A 7,252-nucleotide genomic window follows, 5' to 3' on the forward strand; every position below is an offset into this window, starting at 1 on the left:
GTTAGGGTTAGGGTTAGGGTTAGGGTTAGGGGTTAGGGGTTAGGGGTTAGGGTTAGGGTTAGGGTTTGGACTCGAGCGTGACCTTGCAAAAAATAATAAATACGAGGAAATCACTGCAGTAACGATGCTAAATACGTGCGACCCGGTTGGGTTAGGGTTAGGGTTAGGGTTAGGGTTAGGGTTAGGGTTAGGGTTAGGGTTAGGGTTAGGGTTAGGGTTAGGGTTAGGGAGAGGACCCATTCGGCCGAATTCATTCATTTTTTAAAGGAAACTAATGAACAATCTTTTTTTTCGCCATTATTTTGTACAGACATTTTAATTTGCCTTTGGGTGTGTTAGTCTGCGTGTGGCAGTTTCAAACTCCCTTTAGCATGTCGTTAGTATTAACTTTCTTTCTTTCTTTCTTTTTTTTCTCTTTTGCAGCAAGATTGATTGATTCATGTACTAATTTTCAAGTATATAAAGACTGGTAAGGAGGCTTTTCTCAGATTGTCAACAGAACAGATTGCCAGCCGCGTGGACAGGAGTCAATAATGCATGCTATAGTTTAGCTTATTTTTTAAGATTGATTGATTCATGTAATAATTTTCAAGTATATAACATTGCTATTTTGGGTGGAACTTTGATTGGCGAAATGGCTGTTCAGTTTGGCAATCTCAATGCAATAAGACGAGGAAAAGAATTGTTTTACTGTTTTTCCGAGGTCAAAAGCAAACTGTTTTTTAGTGTAGGGGAAGATCATTTATGTAATACATTGAATTTTCTGCAAATAGATACTTTGGTCTGTACAGAAGACGAGAACCGCTTTTTCACCAGTCACCTTCCGCCTCAGAATGGTCCTTTTAGATTAATAAGTGAACAAAATTTATTACGCCTTCATAGTAGCTATAGATTTCTATCGCATTTCATGCAAACCTTTGGACCCCAAGTTCCTACTGTAACGGGCGGCCTTTCAACAGGTATTTCTCCGATAAAATCTCAAATACCTTGGACCTTTCAAAGTGAATTTGATAATACGCAAAATAACTGTTTAGACGATCAGCCAGGGCCTTCCTCCAAAAATGACGATCTTGAAAGCGATGGCAGACACCTTGTGAATGTGGGTAGTAAAACTGGTTATTCCGTAGAACCCCTCAGTGATGATGTACCACAAGAAGCCTCTGACTCCTCTTGCAATGAAAACAAAAAGGTTGCTTCTCTAAGTAGCGAGGAAATGTCACCCGAGCTCCTTTCAGACATCAACGAAATACGAAGGTTTTATTCTTCCGAACTCAATTATGACCGTGACGGCAGTGCGTTGCAAAATGTGACTATTGACAAGATGGTTGAAAGACTTTCTCGATTCATGTGGTATTTGAAAAACGTGAAAAAAGTCGATCCAAAATTTTCCTACTGTGCCGATGCGGAAATAGTACAACAATTCTCAAATTACATGATGGATTCGCGTTCTGTAAAGGCGGTTACTTGCAGTCGTTACATTTCCGCTTTCATTAACGTGTTGAAAGTACCATCAGTATCTAGTCAAATCAAAGATTTGACTGATTCAGTAGACAAAGTGAGGGCCATACAGAGACAGTTAGAACGCTTAGCACGACGAGATAAAGTAGATGATTTGGCAAAACAGCCTGTACTAGAGAAAGTGGTTTATAGTGAACTTTTAGAACTTTGCCGTGAATTAAAATGGGAAGTAAGCGAGAAAACTGGATTGGACCAGGCTAGAAGTTGCATGAACTTGTGTCTCTTGCTGCTTTACTGTTCAGCTAACCCCGGGCGAGTTAAGGAATACATCTCTTTGCGCATTTATGGCGGCCAAAACAGCGATGAGTGTAGGAATCAAAATTTTCTTTGCTTTAATCAAGACGGAACCGTCATCTTGTATGAAGATGCTTACAAAACAAGACTCACTTATGGACCGAACAGAACAGATCTAACACCATTAACTTTCCTAACTTACTATTTGAAGCTTTACTGCACTAAAATGAGAAACTTGCTTTTGGGGGGTAAGGAACATGATTTTTTGTTCGTCAATTTAAGAGGCGATCCCTTCACTCATGCTTCGTATACAAATTACGTGTCTTCGTTTTTCGAAAAATATTTTTCAATGAAATTAACCACGGTCGATTTAAGAAAAGCGGTCGTAAATCATTTTTTGACTTTGCCCGCAAGTAGCGATCCTGCGCTGAGAGAATCCTTTGCAACTTTAATGAAGCATTCCGTACGGACGCAAAAGCGGTTTTACGACGAACGTCCCTTGGCTCAGAAGAAAAGTAAGGCTCTAGATATATTAAGCGCGACGGTTTCTCGAAGCCTTGACGAAGACGGAGTATTGATCTTGAGCGATGAAGACGAGGAAGGAAACATTGAATATCTTCCCATACCTGGCGATTTCGCTGCTTTAGTAGCGTCGAATTCTACTGAAAAATGTCCCGAAGTGTTCATTGGCAAAGTTTTAAGATTATCGGAAGACCACAAAACAGCCTATCTAGCTGAGTATTCGGAGACTGAACCAACAAAATTTAAACTCAGTGCCGGTAAGAGTTTTAAAGAAGCTGTAAATGCATTGATTTATCCTATCGACCTCGTTTACTTGCATTCTAACGGAATCTACGAGCTAAGAACACCAAAAATTGACATACATCGCCAAGTTCATAAGCAGTAAATGTTTTACAATGAATAAATTGTATACTTTCTTGTGAGCGAAGTGTAAAGTACCTTTCTTGAATGTGGCAGATAATCTACCAAACAAGTTCATGGCTGAGATGACATATTACGGCGAAGACCAGCTGCTGTCACAAGTACTTAAAGAAATTGACCTCATCCCACAACTGTTCTTCGCGTTCATTGTCAGCAATGACAGAACAGTAATTTCCTTAAATTCCGAAAGCTATTCTCGTTCAATTTCATCTAATTATTTGTCCTTCGTTAGTGATTTTTTCTCCACTTTTCTCCGTAATAGCCTCCCGTTTCGTATATGTAGTGTTTGCTTAAAACCGCACGGCCAAAATCAACTTTGTCTGCCGAACAACTTCGATAGTGATTCTTTAGATTTACTTTTCGATATCTTGGAGTGGAAGGTATGCCGCTACCTATCTTTTTCAGAAAGTGACCTCGTATCTCTCGTACGATTATGCGGTTTTTTACTTATAAGAACTGAGATACTACACGCATTTCTAGTTCAGTTGTTACCAGTCCGCGAAGTGAAGTTCTCGCAAAGTGGGCCAATGTTTGTATATGAACTCTACAGAAACGGCTTTTTGAAAATAGCCCAACTGTATTCGCAAGGTGTTTTCCATCCAAACTTTTACAGCGTTTTACAAACCTGCCCCAGTTATCGACAAGTCAAACGCAAGCTGCATAGCTTTCAACGTTTCGACAAGTTTGCGCGAAGAGACACTTTTCCTTCGGGTAGGTTCAGATTTCCTATTTGGGATAGTGGAAAAGAAGAGTGCCTTTTTCCCTCGTGATAGCGACATTTAATATCCGTTCTAGCTGGTATGAAGTGCTACTCAGCTAATACAAAGTTCAGCAGGGCAAAGTAAATAGCTTTATCGTTGTCTTTTCGGGCGAGGGAAAGTTTTCCGAGTATTCTGTTGTTGCCTTATAGTTTGCTTGGAAAACTTTCCGCCGCTCTTACATTTTCTCCTATTAGCAAGATGAAGTTTTTCGATTGTTACAGAGATGTTTTGGTATCCGTCCTATAGCGTTGGAAACTTCAGCTTGACAATAATGTATTGTTAAATGAAAAAGCGCAATATATCTGCTTTTGACACTTATTTGTGTTGGTTTGTTCAGTGTTTATGATAGGTTTTCCGTTGTTCGTTCAGTGGTCCAGAAAGGTTTTCTAAGTATTCTGTTAACTTGTTGTAGACAGATTGTTTGGACAATATTTAGCCGCCTTAGTATATTCTTTCCTAGTAGCAAGGTGAATTTTCCAATTGTTACAGGGATGTTTGTTACCCGTCCTGTACGGTCGGAAACTTCAGCTTGAAATGGCTCTAAAAAAGAGTTAAAAAACGATTTTTTACTTTCAAGCGTAGTATGTTTTGATTTGTTAGAATGGGGAATGTTAACGTTGAACAGACGTCTTGAATAATTTGAAAGGTAGAACCATGTGTACAATTCAAGTTTCATTAAACGTTACTGTTTTTGTTATGAAGGTGTCTGTTCCTATCTACGAACTGAAGTATAGCGCTTGTTTTTCAATAGGGCACAGCTATCTGGGAGTCAGTTAAATTATATTATTTACCATTGCCTAATATCCTTTTAATAAAACCTTGACAACCTCTCCCTCTCTCTTTTGTCGAGTTGGGTGGGTGGGTGGGTAGGTGGGTGGAGGGGGGGAGGGAGGGGGTGTTTGCACCAAGTTTTTTCTCAACTAGCTAAATCGAATTTTGTTTTAAAAAATCAGCCATCGGTGAGAGAGGTTTTTTGTTTTTAAAAATGCTGATAAAATGTCTCACTAGCAGGAAGCAAGATGTCATTTAAAAATAAAGAAGTTCATCGCAGTTGTGGTCTCAGGGGCACCCAACGACGGTTTGCTCCCAAATACATTGAAAACACTTTTTGGGTTATCCAGAGTACTTTTAGATAACTAGAACTGCACTCTAAGCGGCGCCATATAATTTGTATCTGTTCCGTCATCCTAGGGGAACTTACGTCTTTTCGAAATTACGAGGGATTCAGTACTATTTTCCCGAAAATTTTAGAAAACTTTCCTAACATTTGTAGCCGTCGTCAAGTAATAGAAAATTCTAGACAAATTTTGAACAGATTTTACAGAAGACAGTGGTTGGGTGCCCCTGTAGACTGTGAAAATAAAGCCCGAAAATATTCGGGCTTGTAATAAGGGTTTAGAACATGCCTTGACATACTGAGATACTGCGAGTATCTGTAAAATTATGTATTGTTTACTTCGAAAATTAGCTGTTTCCTTTACAAATCGACAATTGAAATAGCCTAGAAAAAACAAAAACCAAAAAATGAAAAGGAACCAGCCAGTATTCATTTGATTCAAGTGAAATTGCTGATAACAGAAAAAATAGTTTAGTTGGTTACCAGAACACAGTTTTTTTCTGTGTGTCTGGCAAACAACTTAACAATTTTTTCACCCAGTCTGTGCAATAGCTCCCAATAGCTAACTGGGAAAATTAAGCGTTCCCCTTTTGAGGGTACCTTACCACAAGAACAATAATAATAGTATGTGATGTGATTTCCTCTTTATGTATAATTATTTAAACTGAAACAATACTATTTAACTGTGAGTGGCAAGTGAAAATTCAAAATCTTTATTATTTCATGCTCTCAACAGAGCTTTTCAACATAAAATAACAATGCAGAAGGTAGAGGTAAAAATATATACATTTATAGTTCAGTAGACCTACTCATGGTATCTCAAGGCTTAGATTTAAAGCACATAAACTGTATCATGATGGTCTTGCTTTCATTCCGCTTTGCACTGCACATCTGTCATTCATTACAAGTGCTGCTACAAGCAGATGAAGAATCGACTAGAGAATACATCACTGAGGAACTTGGACTTCATCACCGTGTAAAAGGCAAACGTCTAATTGATATTTTCGGTGATCTTCTTCCCTCAACGATAAGCTGTGAACCATATAAAAATAATTGTACAGTGCTATTATGTCATCAACAAAGAAAAAGATTATTACGGGTAGTGAAGGCGCGTTCGATTGACCTGGTTGAGGAATAGTAATAAATGGAGTAAACTCTAGAAACCGTTTGTTTTGGCAGTAAGTGCTCCACAGTATCTAGAGACCTACTTGAAGCAGCATCGTAAGAATCATGGATAACTTAACGGGCCAAAAATTACAGTAAAGAATCTTAATAACGAGGAATAAGATCGATCGAACGCAACCTAAAAGTCAGCAAGATTTTGCTAGACACTTGAATTTAAAGGTCCACATTCCCGCAGTGCTTTGTCTACACCATATGATTGTTATTCATACTTAAACTATGTTGAAACTAGTTAAGATCTTACCATACGCTGAACTACGCTGGTGTACAAGATGGCGAATGGCCAGCCGCTGTACAATGACGTCATTATTATTATGGATCAATGAAACTCTGACTGTACGATGTACAGTCAGTCTACTATTAAATTATTGAGAAGTTACACAGACTTTCCAGCTTTTTTGTACAGGCTTCCAAATCATCTCACCAAATTTGGCACGAGATTGGTGTCCAGGGAAACACGTTGGAAAGCCAAGGACTGGGAACTAGCCAGAATTTTAAATCAGTGAAAAACATCAGTCATCTCCATCATCTATCACAGTCTTGTTGAGTAATTTAAGCGGATTCGATCTCTTATATATCCTTCGTATACACGTATCTTGTTTTTTTCATAGTGTTTTATAATTCTCATTCAATACTTTTAGTCCTCTATTTCTCCAGGGCCGGCGAAGTTCCGTTTTGATCATCTACAGTTTCCGGCATGGCGTTCACTCACATCAACGCACTAACACATTGTGACTTCAGAGTACAGGTAAGTGGGTTTGTAGAACATTTATTAAACAAAACAGAACTTTGAAAGTGAACAATTCATTTACCAGAGTTGTTTTTACACCCAACTTTACTCATTGTAGAGGCTAATCTTCGACTTACCGTATTCATTGAAAGGCAAAATTTGAGCGCTACTTTGTTTTCTTAGAAGTTTTCTAAGATATTCCTTGTTTCACTAACTTTTGATTAAGCTTAATTTGCTTACACTACCAAAATATTCCTTGCATTGCGTTTCGTGGAGTTTGTATTGAATCCGTCATTTCTTTGAAAGTCGAGTAGTGCTTGCAATGGAAAAAATTACACGTAAAGCAAAGCGTACACTCTTGTTCTGCGAAATGTTGTCCAGCTAGGAGACAGACCGCGAAAAACGACAACAGCAACTGAAGCTTTTAACAGGGAGTTAATATACTTTAATAGTACAAAGCACACTTTTCTTTATGTGGCTATATCAGAGAACAGTGTAAAATAAATTACAGTTAATTCTATTTAATCAGGGTACGAGACAGAACATGACTTGCTCCAGGATTCGCGAGTTGAAACGCTGTTTTCGAAGAAATGCGTTAAGTGATATCAAAGTCGATTTGAAACTCTTATTTTTTAACAGACTACTTTTATCAACATAAAAGACTGCAATAAAGTCAAAAAGACCAATATTTATATTTCGTTAGGTTCTTTCAAAAAAAAAAAAATAATAATTGAGAAACCCTTAAAAAAGAAAACTCAACGCATTTCT

Source organism: Porites lutea, chromosome 9 (assembly GCF_958299795.1).
Source record: "Porites lutea chromosome 9, jaPorLute2.1, whole genome shotgun sequence".
Lineage (NCBI taxonomy): Eukaryota > Metazoa > Cnidaria > Anthozoa > Scleractinia > Poritidae > Porites > Porites lutea.